The sequence below is a fragment of the Pseudorca crassidens genome, chromosome 13 (assembly GCF_039906515.1).
Source record: "Pseudorca crassidens isolate mPseCra1 chromosome 13, mPseCra1.hap1, whole genome shotgun sequence".
Lineage (NCBI taxonomy): Eukaryota > Metazoa > Chordata > Mammalia > Artiodactyla > Delphinidae > Pseudorca > Pseudorca crassidens.
Genome location: NC_090308.1, coordinates 75,613,043 through 75,629,238, shown reverse-complemented (window position 1 = coordinate 75,629,238; position 16,196 = coordinate 75,613,043). Strand labels below are relative to the sequence as shown.

The window sequence follows — 16,196 nt, the reverse complement described above, 5'->3', positions numbered from 1 at the left end:
CAAAATACTAGCAAACAGAATGCAACAGCACATTAAAAGGATCATACACCATGATCAAGTGGGGTTTATCCCAGGAATGCAAGGATTCTTCAATATACGCAAATCAATCAATGTGATACACCATATTAACAAATTGAAGGAGAAAAACCATATGATCCTCTCAATAGATGCAGAGAAAACTTTCGACAAAATTCAACACCCGTTTATGATAAAAACCCTGCAGAAAGCAGGCATAGAGGGAACTTTCCTCAACATAATAAAGGCCATATATGACAAACCCACAGCCAACATCATCCTCAATGGTGAAAAACTGAAAGTATTTCCACTAAGATCAGGAACAAGACAAGGTTGCCAACTCTCACGACTCTTATTCAACATAGTTTTGGAAGTTTTAGCCACAGCAATCAGAGAAGAAAAGGAAATAAAAGGAATCCAAATCAGAAACGAAGAAGTAAAGCTGTCACTGTTTGCAGATGACATGATACTATACATAGAGAATCCTAAAGATGCCACCAGAAAACTACTAGAGCTAATCAATGAATTTAGTCAAGTAGCAGGATACAAAATTAATGCACAGAAATCTCTTGCATTCCTATACACTAATGATGAAAAATCTGAAAGTGAAATTAAGAAAACACTCCCATTTACCACTGCAACAAAAGGAGTAAAATATCTAGGAATAAACCTACCTAAGGAGACAAAAGACCTGTATGCAGAAAATTATAAGATATTGGTGAAAGAAATTAAAGATGATACCAACAGATGGAGAGATATACCATGTTCTTGGATTGGAAGAATCAACATTGTGAAAGTGACTCTACTACCCAAAGCAATCTACAGATTCAATGCAATCCCTATCAAACTACCACTGGCATTTTTCACAGAACTACAACAAAAAATGTCAGTTTGTATGGAAACACAAAAGACCCCGAATAGCCAAACCAATCTTGAGAACGAAAAATGGAGCTGGAGGAATCAGGCTCCCTGACATCAGACTATATTACAAAGCTACAGTAATCAAGACAGTATGGTACTGGAACAAAAAAAGATAGATCAATGGAACAGGATAGAAAGCCCAGAGATAAACCCACACACATATGGTCACCTTATCTTTGATAAAGGAGGCAGGAATGTACAGTGGAGAAAGGACAGCCTCTTCAATAAGTGGTGCTGGGAATACTGGACAGCTACATGTAAAAGTATGAGATTAGATCACTCGCTAACCCCATACACAAAAATAAGCTCAAAATGGATTAAAGACCTAAATGTAAGGCCAGAAACTACAAAACTCTTAGAGGAAAACATAGGCAGAACACTCTATGACATAAATCACAGCAAGATTCTTTTTCACCCACCTCCTAGAGAAATGGAAATAAAAACAAAAATAAACAAATGGGACCTAATGAAACTTCAAAGCTTTTGCACAGCAAAGGAAACCATAAACAAGATGAAAAGACTACCCTCAGAATGGGAGAAAATATTTGCAAATGAAGCAACTGACAAAGGATTAATCTCCAAAATGTACAAGCAGCTCATGCAGCTCAATAACAAAAAAACAAACAACCCAATCCAAAAATGGTCAGAAGACCTAAATAGACATTTCTCCAAAGAAGATATACAGACTGCCAACAAACACATGAAGGAATGCTCAACATCATTAATCATTAGAGAAATGCAAATCAAAACTACAATGAGGTATCATCTCACACCAGTCAGAATGGCCATCATCAAAAAATCTAGAAACAATAAATGCTGGAGAGGGTATGGAGAAAAGGGAACACTCTTGCACTGCTGGTGGGAATGTGAATTGGTACAGCCACTATGGAGAACAGTATGGAGGTTCCTTAAAAAACTACAAATAGAACTACCATATGACCCAGCAATCCCACTACTGGGCATATACCCTGAGAAAACCATAATTCAAAAAGCGTCATGTACCACAGTGGTCATTGCAGCTCTATTTACAATAGCCAGGACAATGTTCATTGCAGCTCTATTTACGATAGCCAGGACATGGAAGCAACCTAAGTGTCCATCAACAGATGAATGTTTAAAGAAGATGTGTCACATATATACAATGGAATATTACTCAGCCATAAAAAGAAACGACATTGAGCTATTTGTAATGAGGTGGATAGACCTAGAGTGTGTCATACAGGGTGAAGTAAGTCAGAAAGAGAAAACCAATACCGTATGCTAACACATATATATGGAATTTAAGAAAAAATAATGTCATGAAGAACCTAGGGGTAAAACAGGAATAAAGACACAGACCTACTAGAGAACGATCTTGAGGATATGGGGAGGGGGAAGCGTGAGCTGTGACAAAGCGAGAGAGAGGCATGGACATATATACACTACCAAAGGTAAGGTAGATAGCTAGTGGGAAGCAGCCGCATAGCACAGGGAGATCAGCTCGGTGCTTTGTGACCGCCTGGAGGGGTGGGATAGGGAGGGTGGGAGGGAGGGAGACGCAAGAGGGAAGAGATATGGGAACATATGTATAACTGATTCACTTTGTTATAAAGCAGAAACTAACACACCATTGTAAAGCAATTATACCCCAATAAAGATGTTTTAAAAAATTAAATTAGAAAAAAAACCTTTATGATCAAGATTTTTATTGTTTCATACTGGTATTCTACAATTATTCTGACCGACTGATATTTTTCTAAATATTTTAAAAGCAACTTATTAAGTAAATTTGATTATACCAAAAGTTTGGAGAAATCTGACATTATAGAAGGTAAGCTACAGGAGTTTTGTAAATTTCATGGGAGGTCGGAAGTGAAGTTAGGATTTTACCTGAAACTTACTCTCCATCCCTCTTTCATTGCTCTCCATTAGCTTAGTGATTCTGTCAAGTTCAGGAGTGTAGTACGAGGCCCCGCCACCTCAGAAAACTGATTTGCTGGCTCAATTCAGGCACAAGGACTAAACTTACATTCTGTAAAACGTCAGAATGGCAGTTTACAAGATCTAAACTCCCACAGAAACTAGCTACTCTTCCCAACTTCTATTTTATGCATTCTTTTTGCATTATGGTATATCAAATTAGTATCTGAAATTTATTTTCTGGTAATCAAATGTAAAAAGGAGTTAACATCAGCTACAACAATGATAATAATGCTAATAAATATAAAATAATAAATAACAACTACCATTTATAGAGCAGGTACCATAGACCAACCTCTTTTCTATATGCCATGGTTCAATGTTTTACATTAATCTAAGATTCCCGAACATATTTATTTATACATTAAGAATATACAAATTATCATAACAAGACAAATTCAGATCCTTGTACTAAGATCTATTGGATCTCCTTGTAACAGCACTGTAACTCAGAAATCTTATTTTAGTTATACTCACACACATTGAAATACACATGAAATTCACAAGTAGTTAAAGATCTACTACTGAAAAATACGCCAGACCCAGATTATTTTATAGAAGAGTTGTAACAACCTTTTTTTTTTTTTTTGCAGTACACGTGCCTCTCACTGCTGTGGCCTCTCCCACCGCGGAGCACAGGCTCCGGACGCGCAGGCTCAGCGGCCATGGCTCACGGGCCCAGCTGCTCCGCGGTATGTAGGATCCTCCCGGACCGGGGCACGAACCCGTGTCCCCTGTATCGGCAGGCGGACTCTCAACCACTGCGGCACCAGGGAAGCCCTAACAACCTGTATTTTTAAACTACATAGAGTACAGAAAAATATAGAACATTTTGTTTATTTGATGTATTTTAAGATAAGTTATTTTAATATTCAGAAATTATAGAAATATAATGGACAACCAATATTCACCACTCAGATTAGACAAACATAAAACAGGTTGTTTTGTTTCAGATCTTTAAGAAATAAACCTTTATAGCTTTCTTTTACCCCTTCATATCTCATGTCTTTCTTTCCTTGTCCCTACATGTTTATGTAGTGTTACTTCACATGAATGCAACAATATACAATAAATTAAAAATTTTTTTCAACAGCAGAATCATTCATTTATTATTCTACAGCTTGCCTTTCATTCATTTAACATTCTGACTTTGATTTTCATTCATGTGATAGATGTAGATCCAACATACTTATTTTAAATGCTACATAAAATAACCTACAATTATATTGTTATATATGCCAGATGTATGTCATATTAACTGTATATAATCTTACAATAACCCAGTGAGGTCTACATAACTATTATAATTACCATGAAGAAAATGAGAGAAAGAGATTAAGTGAATTCTTCAAGGTTATACAGTCAGTCAGATGGAAACCAGGATTTGAATCCAGCCATCTGGTTTCATTTTCTGTGCTCATAGCCACTTTGCAACACCATCGCGCACTGCTACGCTTTCCATTGTTTCACTATAATGTAACATTTCCTTGAGCTTTTTACTTTTTAACATAAAAAGCATAATTTTTAGATTTAATAGTTACGTTTGTCATATATACATACATATGTATACATGTTTGTACATACACATCCTCATATATACACACATTCACCATATATATACCATATAACATATTAATTGTGTACCATGCAGTATTTTAAGTGCTATGCCTATATTAACTCACTTAATCCTCATAAAAATACCATAGCATACATTATCCTCATTTTATAGATGAGAAATACAGAATCAGAAATGTTAAGTAAATTGCCCGAGCTTACATAGCTAATAATTAGCCGAACCCAGATTCATACCCAGCAATCCAGCTAGAGAATATCTGCTCTTAACCACATCCCATTCATTTTCTCTGGTTTTATGTATCTCTAGGTGGTCAACTATTACTCTCTGCTCTTATTCTTGAATATATCTTTAGCTGAATATATTACAGGTGATAGTTATTTTCTCTCAGCACTTAGAATATTTTATTCTAAGTTCTGGAATATAGCAATGCAAATGAAATACCATTGTCCATCTACTTGTCCTTCATTTTTAGGTAATCTGTTTTCTCTATGCTAGCTTTTAAGATTATTTTTCCTTGGCTTTCATGTCTTTTAGTTTCAATATGAAGTATCCAAGATGTGTGGGTTTGAAATTCTTGAAGTTTTAGTTCTGGAGAATTCATATATAGTATATATTTGAAAATAGTTTTTCTGCCATTATTATGCATATATATTATATACACATAATATATAAAAAATACATGACATTGTTACACTATATAATATTATATATACTATAGTATACCTTATTCCATATGTATATATCATGTGACATGTATATATTGTATACATATGTATTACAAAGAGTACACTTTACATTTATACATATATTTTAGCTTATCTTTAAAATGTTTTTGAACATATTTATTTTTTATAGGATTTTTTAATAAGTTCCTTTTATATCTAACAGCTGCTGTTGCATTGATTCCTGTATTTCTATTTATATATATTTAAAGATATTCTTTCCTTCATTTTCTTTTTTGTTTGTTTTGGGAAAAGGAAGAAATCCTAAATGAAAAAAGTTATTTTCAAATTGATCTAAGGTTTTAATCCATCTAGAGTGATAAAACATTGTTCACTCTTCCTTTGTACTTGTTTTTTGAAGGCATTTTGGAGTTTCTCTTGGAAGGTGCACCTGGAATGTGGGGTCCTGCATGGGCTCCCAATAAGGAATATTAGGATGAAATAAGGCAGTAAGTGTAAGTCACTAAAGGCAGTTCCGGACACATAAGCTTTTAATAAGCATTGGAACTTCCTATTATATCTGCTGTTTAGCATTTCTTTGTTGCCTTCATCTGGCCCCTATATCTCATTCTAGACCCTCTTGTTATACTGGAGAGTTGATGTAGGCTCTGGCTGTAAGGAGATTAATTAATGTCTCCCTTGGAATGCACCTTTACAGACACCTGAGACCCAGGCAAAAAACAGCCCCAGCTCTTTTCAGCCTCTTCCTATTTGCATCATAGCTCTGGTTTCAAATAGTGAGTACATCTCATTCCCTGCCTCATGTGGTCACTTTTAGTCTTTTACTTCATAAACTCTCTTCTCCCTGACCCTATTTCCAGACTCATAGCTCAGCAGGCCCACAGTTTTTGCAGGACTTTCTACTTTGTCTTCCATTTACACTTTGGGTACACTGAGATGCTTACCTCATTAACTTTCTCCATCCTTGTTATGTGACTGGAACTGAGAGATCAGGGGACAACCCAAGCATGAACTTTCAATACAATATTGATTAAAATCTTATCAATTTTACAAGTTCTACTTGTAAACTTTATTTTACAAGTTCTACTTACTTTTATTTATTTATTTGTTTGTTTATTTTTGGCTGCATTGGGCCTTCATTGCTGCACACGAGTTTTCTCTAGTTGAAGGTGAACGGGGACTACTCTTCATTGCAGTGCGCGGGCTTCTCATTGTGGTGGCTTCTCTTGTTGTGGAGCACGGGCTCTAGGCACGTGGACTTCAGTAGTTGTGACACTCAGGCTCAGTAGTTGTGGCGCACAGGCTTAGTTGCTCCGCGCGATGTGGGATCTTCCCGGACCAGGGCTCAAACCCGTGTCCTCTGCATTGGCAGGCGGATTCTTAACCACTGCGTCACCAGGGAAGTCCTCTACTTACTTTTAAAAAATAGCCTCCTATTCCATTCCACTGAAAATAGTCTCCAATACCTTGGTATTCAGTCTTAGGTAGATCATTTAAATAAAAACATGTACTTTGAATTAATTCACTTTATTTGAATCTAGAATCCATTAGGCAACATGGTATTAAATTTCCTGTTTATAAGAATGATAGTTCTATTTGCATTCTTATTTTATTGAGTTTTTATCTAGTAAAGGATTTCTTTGCACTAATTTCAAGGCTATATATTTGCCATTTTTAAAGCAAGACCACTAAATATCTTCCTTTTATATCTGAGGAAAGTTTGATTTGAATCCACAAATACCTCCTTAATTATTATGAAAACATTTTCATGACAATGAAATTCTGAACATTAGTTTTATTGAAGTGCAGTATATCAGAGGGAAATATGTATTAATTATCAAAATAAAGTATTTTATCTTTTTGTTTATTTATGTAATTATGACAGGGGAGATAGAAAAGAAGAGGGCATTTTCCTTCTATTGTGTAGCATTCCTATAGATTCTACACTGGCCATTTGGTAATTCCAACATCTGACTCACATGAGCAGCTTTCTGATTAGGATGTTTCTGGAGCTGGAATATTTTTAGGATAAAAGAAAATCTGTTTATATTTCAAGTAAAACTACATATGACCTTTATTCAGTGCAAATATTGCCTCATTCTTTAAAAATCCTAACCCACACAGAAGTCTAGATCACTTGTAGGCTCTGCAAGGAAGTGGAAAACACACCTTTTCTGGCTTGAGATTGTCATCAACTTGGTTTCCACCAGGCATTAGAGGGATCTACGATAGTAAAGTATATCCTTAGGTCTAGTGTACTGCTCTGCACCTCATGGACACCAGTAAATACATGTAACTGGAATGACTACATGTGATTTTCAATAGTCCCCAGAGAGGAAAGGAATTTTTTTCTATTTCATTCTTTATCATTGGTATGGTCAGGAAGTATTTTGTTGCCAAGACATAATCATTTTTCTCCTGGTGACTTTAGCAAAACATCACCCAGTCCAATTAAAAAGCTGTTCTTTTCCTGTTAGTTTAAGAAGTCAGCACCCACGCTTCACTGTGGTATCCAGCCCTCCGTTATTAACAGTTCTCTTGGCATCTTATTAAATTGGAAAGGGTTTCAGACCAAGATTAAATGGCATGTATGAATCTCTTTATATTATTTGAAACATATATTCTGTCCACATAAACTGCTATTTCCATTATCTTAATTTTGTATAGCACAATGAATTATATGAATTATTTTTCCAGGCCCTCAGAGGGGGTCATTTTCCACAAAGGAAGTAGCCACATAATAAAAAGGTCAAAGCTAAATCACAAAAGAAAAAGTCTCTAATCATAAAAAACCCATTTTTTTGGAGGAAGATGAAGCAGATCAGTCATCAGCTACTTTTTATCACAATCTAAGACATGTGCAGTAATAAATAAATACATTCTCAATTTCACACGATAGATTCTCTCCACCCAGGAGTATGACTGTGGTACCCATATTTAGAAAGGGATTATTCTTTTCTTTAAAAAAAAATTATTGAGGTATAATTTACATATAATAAAATGCATATTGATGAGTTTTGACAAATACATACATGCACACACACACACACTGATGTGACAGTAATAATAGAGAATGTTTTTATCACCCTCAAATATGCTTTCAGATCAATACAGGAAGCCCCCAGCCTTCATCCTGGGCTCCAGGCAATTGCTAATACGCTTACTGTCTATCACTAGAGGTTGGAACAATGTCTCCTCGACTTTCACACAAATGGGTCTATATGGTATGTATCCTTTTATGTCTGGCTTGTTTCACATTTTAAAAACTTTTTAAAAACTAAACGTTTTATTTTAGGATAATTTTAGATTTACAGAAAAATTGCAAAGATGGTACAGAGAGTTTTTCCTATCCTTAAAATCTTATATTAATACATAACTAATGTAACTAACATGCTGCATTTGTCACAACCAATGAACAAATATTGGTACATTAGTATTCACTTAAATCATGGTTTATGCCAATTTCCTTCCTTTGTAAACTAACGTGCTTTTTCCTGTTCCAGGATCCCATCCAGGATATCGCATTACATTGAGTCATTGCGTTTAGTCGTCGTGTCTCCTTAGCTCCTCGTGGCTGTGCCAGTTTCTCAGATTGTCCTTGTTTCTGATGACCTTGAAGGATTTGAAGAGTACTCCTCAGCTCTGTTGTAGAATGTCTTTTAATTGGGATTTGAGTGATGCTTTTTCTTATGATTACACTGTGGTTAGGAGGACGACCACAGAGGTAAAGTGTCAGTCACATCACATTCAATCAACATGACCTTCACTATTGACATTCACTTTAATCACCTGGCGGAGGCAGTGCATGGTCAGGTTTCTCCATTGTAAAGTGACTCCCCCCACCCCACTTCCAAGCTGCCCTCTTTGGGAGAAGTCACCATCTGTAAGCCACACTTAGAGTGGGGAGTCATGCACCACTTCCTTAAGTGTGGATTACCAACCATAAGTCATTTGTCTGCTCTCCCCCATTTATTTCCTTAATAAGTCATTTATTTATATCAGTATGAACTCATGCAAATTTATTTTAAAATTTGAGTTACATTACAATACTATGTGCATTAATTTTATTCCAGCTTTGGCCATTCAGAGCTCTTTCAATTGGCTCCTCTGCTACGGTTTTGGATCTGCCTTTTTACCAATAAATACATATGTACCCTTGATAGAATGTAATGGGAATGACACATTACCCCTGTAGTGTCCTCCCCAAACCCATAACCACAATCTAATCATGAGAAAAATTGGAGAATGGTATTAGAAACCAAGAGCTAGGTATGCTCATTGTTACTGAGGTATCATCACTTCCAGGCCTTCCAAATCGAAGAACAAAGTTGTTACCAACCCTTATATATACTCATATATATGTAAATATTTCTATATTATCTATCCGTCTCTGTATTGAACTGTATATAGATTCATAAGATGTCTCCAACTCTAATCCATTACCACATGGATAATTCTAGCCATCTCCCCTTGTTTATCTGTAAACTCCCACTCCAGCAGTGAGAATATTAATTGATCAATTCCAGTATGCATATATACGGAAGTATTTCAGAATTGTTATCTTGCGGTCCTGGGAAAACAACATTATCACCCAGAGTACGTTGTTATGTATAGTTTTCCTTTAGCCTTGAAAGTATCCACTGACTTCCAAACTTACTTAGGTCAGCACCTTTGTCCCTTACCTCCTTCAGTGAAGTTGTTCATACATTTGTAATACAGAGTTTGAGTTACTGGTATATGTGAAGTACCATTAACTGAGACTGGAAAAATCTAGGGGAGGAGAAGGGTTTTTTGGCAAATCAAGTGTTACAATTTTATGTGTAAGTTGAAAATACTTATTAGAGATCAAGGGGAAATGTCAAGTAGACTGTCAAAAATTGATGTCAACCACTTGGTATGTGAATTTAAAATATTTTCCCTGAATTAAGGTCCATCATTTGATTTTGATTATGATATGATTATATAATTACATATTTACATTTTATAATTAAATATATATTAATATATATTACATATTTTATATGGAAATGAAAATATATTTTCTTTATATCTATTCCTTCCAGTTGACATTTCAAAATTAAGATGTGCTCTGGGTGCTTTAAAAATAGCAGAAAATTTTTGAATGACATTTGCATTGCAATCATTGTGTTTTCTATCTATGATGAAATTATGCTTCAAGTAGTTAAGATCCAGTAAGTCCATATAAAAAAGTGGGGGGGCTAAACTGGGAGATTGAGATTGACATATACACACAATTATATGTAAAATAGATAACTAATAAGGACCTGCTGTATAGCACAGGGAACTCTATTCAATACTCTGTAATGATCTACATGGGAATAGAATCTAAAAATGAGTGGATATATGTATGTGGATAACTGAATCACTTTGCTGCACAGAAGAAACTAACACAACATTGTAAATAAACTATACTCCAATAAAAATTAATTAAAAAAATGAAGTTCAAGAACGGCCTGAGAGGACAAAACTGTCCCTACTCCAATCACCATTTGAATGGAAGGATCCTTGATCAGGTACTTCTATTTAAATATATCCTCAATTATCTAAAGTGAAGAAGAAAATGATCTTTTTTTTAAATATCTTTATTGGAGTATAATTGCTTTACAATGGTGTGTTAGTTTCTGCTGTATAACAAAGTGAACCAGTTATGCATATATATATATCCCCATATCTCTTCCCTCTTGTGTCTCCCTCCCTCCCACCCTCTAGGTGGTCACAAAGCACCGAGCTGATCTCCCTGTGCTATGCAGCTGCTTCCCACTAGCTATCTGTTTTATGTTTGGTAGTGTATATATGTCCATGCCACTCTCTCACTTTGTCCCAGCTTACCCTTCCCCCTCCCCATGTCCTCAAGTCCATTCTCTAGTAGGTCTGTGTCTTTATTCCCATCTTGCCCCTAGGTTTTTCATGACCAATTTTTTTTTTTTAAGATTCCATATATATGTGTTAGCATATGGTATTTGTTTTTCTCTTTCTGACTTACTTCACTCTGTATGACAGACTCTGGATCCATCCACCTCACTACAAATAATTCAATTTCGTTTCTTTTTATGGCTGAGTAATATTCCATTGTATATATGTGCCCCATCTTCTTTATCCATTCATCTGTCGATGGACACTTAGGTTGCTTCCATGTCCTGGCTATTGTAAATAGAGCTGTAACAAACATTGTGGTACATGACTCTTTCTGAATTATGGTTTTCTCAGGGTATATGCCCAGTAGTGGGACCATCTCCAGCAAAAATATGGAATGCTTCACAAATTTCCGTGTCATCCTTGCACAGGGGCCATACTAATCTTCTCTGTATCACTCCAATTTTAGTATATCTGCTGCTGCTGACGTGAGCACGAAAATGATCATTTTTGAATAACTTCATCTTACATCTCAAATGACTTTTTGAATGAACTTAAACATGTCAGACGTATAAAAAAATAAATTAAATAGATGTATTTACATTTTGGTATCAGACATATTTTCTTTGGGATGATTTATTTTATAAAGATTTATTTTGTATATAAAATATACCTGATTTGGTGTTGAGTTCTTTCTTTTCCAGTAGCATTTCAAGTATCATAATCATCAGTACACATACAAGATATCTGAAGGGATTGTTATCTCTCCTTTCCATTATAAATGTACCGCTTAGTCTACTGGCATATCACTTAATTGACTTAAAGCTCCATTTTTCAGAATATTAAACTTATAAAAAAATAGTTTGTCAAAAGTACAATATGTGGAAAACGGGTTAAAATCACCTGAATATATGACAAAATAAAACTGAGCTAATCCCTCACACATCGTTACCTTTTAATCAGTGGTGATAATCTTGACATCACTAGCTTAGCACTTTCATGGAAAAGATGAGTCAGAAATGCTCACAAAGGAGAAAATATGCAAGGGTGAAGGAAAAACTCTTTTTTTTTTCTTTGTTCCTTTTTTTTTTTTTTTTTAACGTACAGAATCTATGACAGGGAATACAGGAGTGCTGTGTACAATTTTACCATGGATTTCTCATCCAGAAAGAAGCAGAAGGAAATTTGAAGGGAAGCTCTGTTTACATAATGACTAGTTGTGATATTTTGTTAGTAAGTAAACTCCAATTGGTATTTTTCCAACAGACACAGTAGGTAGGCAAAGTTAAGCTTCTCTATTAAGTATGCATACTTTCAAATCAATGTGAATATGCTTAATTTATCAAGAGTTGCTCTTGTTACTGTCAGCAAGTACAAAGCTAGCTAAATTAATACTGTACTAATTTTCTTTTGTGCTTTATCTATTACAGTTGTTTTGCTTCTCATAATTTCAAACTACATCATCATGGATTATATTTTGTTTCAAGGAACTGCAGAACCTCAGCTAAAACAGGCATAAAATAAGGGTATTATAGGTAAACATTAAATGTATTTCTTAGGGGTTTGGTCCAATTTTCCTAATAGCTATAAGTAAGGATTTTATGAAGATTATACCTTTGGGGGGGAGGGGATCACAATATATATACTATAAACAAGAAGAAAAGGCTTTATTTTCACCTATTTCTAAAGGCTTAAACTTGGGCTCTTCCATAAGAAACTCAGAGTGTGAATCAATCTCACAGAACTCAATGTCATTTTAAAAATACTGAAAGGAGAAAATTGCCAATATGACTTTTCCCTAAACATCCTCATCCCACTTACAAATACACACAAACAGCACACATATTTTGCACATGCGTACACCTGACCATGAGAGACCATCTGATGCTAAATGTGGTGACTGAGCTTTCATATTAAAGAGACACAAGGATCTTTTTCATCAGAACAGTGGCTGCTTCATCTGAGGAGGATATGGTTTACCAATGAGTTGAAACTATTAATTAATATTTGTGAAAAGAAAATAATTATATTGCTTATTATAAATGATAAAATTAAGGGTTTTAATGCCAGAAAGGTTATCAAGATAAATACATTAAAGTTGAATTTCTTTACGTGATTCACCATAGGGGAACTATAAAAAAAATTGTAGGACACTTTTTATCCAGTCCAAGAAAGTGATGGCTATAAAAACTGCTGAAATGCTCATAATAAGATGCTAAATTAAAACACCGTTTTCGCTTAGATCTCAATTCTGTAAAATTATAAGTGTTTTAAAAAGACTAAAATGCTGAGTAGTTGTCTCTGGGAGCCGAGGTTACAGGTGATTTGTACTTTCTCTTTATACTTTCCTGAGTTTTTCAAGCTTTTAAAAAGTCAGACAGCAATGTTTTAATAATCAGTGAACCACATTCATTATTTTAATAGCTTTATCAAATGAAATTCTCTTGCTCACACATTATGCTGGCTCAAATAAGTATGTCCTAAAAGTGAGTCCCTGTCCGTGGAGGTCCTGACAACCACAGAGAAATTCTGCTCATGGTTTAAAAATAACCCCAGGAAATTACCTCCAACTTACAAACAACACAGTCTCGTGTTCTCTTTGCTCTAACTTATAAAGCAAATCTGGCCTGGGACTCAACAGGCTATTTTAGTTAATACTGTTTTCATTCTGGCAATAGTCCCTACTTCCGTTAAATTCAGAGCAGTTGTTATGTTCAAAAACTGAAGAGGAAGGTAGGTGTGAGGGTTTTGGCCCCAAAGAGGATTTTTGTTTCCTCTGAGATGTTGTGAGCACTCTCATTCCTCACCTGGCAAGCAAAACGGCATTGGGCCTGCTGTCATTCTATAGCCCAAATCATAGTGATGAATGTTGTGTCCTTAGGATCAAGGGCAGAGTGAAGCTGTGTTGGAAGAGAAATCAACCCTGACAAAAATACAGCCCCATGAAGGAAACGTGCTGTACAGAACTAGATCCGTCTTTGAGTTGGAGCTATCATAAGATATACCTGTACACCTTTTCTTCTTTATCCAATCATTTGTTGATGGATGCACAGGCTCCTTCCGTATCTTGGCAGTTGTAAATAATGCTGCTATGAATATTGGTGAGCGTGTGTCTTTTCAAATTAGTGTATTCATTTTCTTCAGATATATACCCAGGAGTATATGCGCTGGATAATATGGTAGTTCTGTTTTTTAGTTTTTTGAGGAAACTCCGTACTATTTTCCACAGTGGTTGCATCAATTTATATTCCTACCAACACTGTACTAGGGCTGCCTTTTCTGCACATCCTCACCAACATTTATTTGTGAGCTTTTTGACGATAGCCATTCTGACAGGTACGTGATGATATCTCATTGTGGTTTGTATTTGCATTGCTCTGATGATTAACTATGTTGGGCATCTTTTCATGTATTTGTTTGCCATCTGCTTGTCTTCCTTAGGAAAAATGTCTTTTCAGGTCTTCTGCCCATTTTGTATCGGGTTTTTTTTGTTGTTGTTCTTTGTTTGTTTTTGGACATTGAGTTTTATGAGTTGTTTATATACTTTGGATATTAACCCCTTATCAGTCATATCATTTGCAAATATTTTCTCCAATTCATAGGCTGTCTTTTCATTTTGCTGATGGTTTCTTTTGCTGCAAAAACGTGTTTAATTAGATCTGATTTGTTTACTTTTTCCTTTTTTTCCCTTTTGCCTTTGGAGACAGATTCCACCAAAATATTGCTAAGATTTATGTCAAAGAGTGGCCTGTGTACCTGGGTTGTGACCTTCATTTTGTGTCCTTAGTTGTTTTTTTTTCCCCCTCTCTTTAGGGGGTACAGGAAGGTTAGTACTGGATTTGACTAACTGTCCTCCCCCTAGGTAGATAAGGTTCTGGTAAAATTGTTTCCCTTGGAGAGAAGTCCTTTGTCATGCTCTGGACATATTTCAATACGGTTACTTTTCCACTACCCCTGCCGGAAGCATAAGGGGATTTGTCTCTGATCTTCACCATGAGAACCTAGTAGCTTCCCTGGAGATAAAACCCATGAAAATGCTGGGGAGCTATGACTGTAGCCTCCAGGAGCTTCTCACTCTCCTGTAGTTAGTGCAAAATAAGCTTCCAGCAATTTGTCAAAATAATTTAAATATTCCAGCCACTTTATGGCTTCAATGTCTTGCTCTAGGTAAGAGAATCTTCTCTATATTCACCTTTCTCTCCAGATTTCAGGTGATGATTTGCCCTGGGACCCTAATTCTCATGGGAGAGGTGACTTCCAAGCTCTTTTTTTTTTTCTCTTCTTTCTTCCTTTCTTTCTTCTTATTATTTTTTTAACATCTTTATTGGAGTATAATTGCTTTACAATGGTGTGTTAGTTTCTGCTTTATAACAAAGTGAATCAGTTATACATATACATATGTTCCCATATCTCTTCCCTCTTGCGTCTCCCTCCCTCCCACCCTCCCTATCCCACCCCTCTAGGTGGTCACAAAGCACCAAGCTGATCTCCCTGTGCTATGCGACTGCTTCCCACTAGCTATCTATTTTATGTTTGGTAGTGTATATATGTCCATGCCACTCTCTCACTTTGTCACAGCTTACCTTTCCCCCTCCCCATATCCTCAAGTCCATTCTCTAGTAGATCTGTGTCTTTATTCCTGTCTTACCCCTAGGTTCTTCATGACATTTTTTTTTCTTAAATTCCATATATATGTGTTAGCATATGGTATTTGTCTTTCTCTTTCTGACTTACTTCACTCTGTATGATAGACTCTAGGTCCATCCACCTCATTACAAATAGCTCAAGCTCTTTACATGTCAGAGCTGAGAGCAGAACTCCACAGCTTCCCTAGCACTGATTGTTTTGGATTGAAGTAAAGGGAAACCCATCATTTCTACATTTCTTAATTCTCTCTACCTTAAACCATGGGATTATTAATGAAATTTTTTCAGTATCTTTAATTCTTAGAATTTTATTATTCTCTTCCTGGGGACACCTTACAACTGCATATTTCAAAATATAATCCAAATATTTTTGTAAGCAGAGATTACAGTTAAAATGTAAATATTAAAATATGGTTTGTGATGTTTTGAAATTTAAGGATGGAATTTAAAACAGGAGGAACAGAATCAAATTGGGGCTGTCCTCAATTCTCGGGTTTTATTGCTTACCTAAATGTTATGGAC

At 35.6% G+C, this 16,196-nt stretch overlaps 1 non-coding gene across 1 annotated transcript; it reads right to left on the bottom strand.

Moving 5' to 3' along the window:
- Positions 1 to 11,414: 11,414 nt before the first annotated feature.
- Positions 11,415 to 11,524, bottom strand: LOC137205146 (U6 spliceosomal RNA). The gene has a single exon (XR_010934010.1). It is a non-coding gene; the product is annotated as a U6 spliceosomal RNA (small nuclear RNA).
- Between the last annotated feature and the right edge of the window lie 4,672 nt (positions 11,525 to 16,196).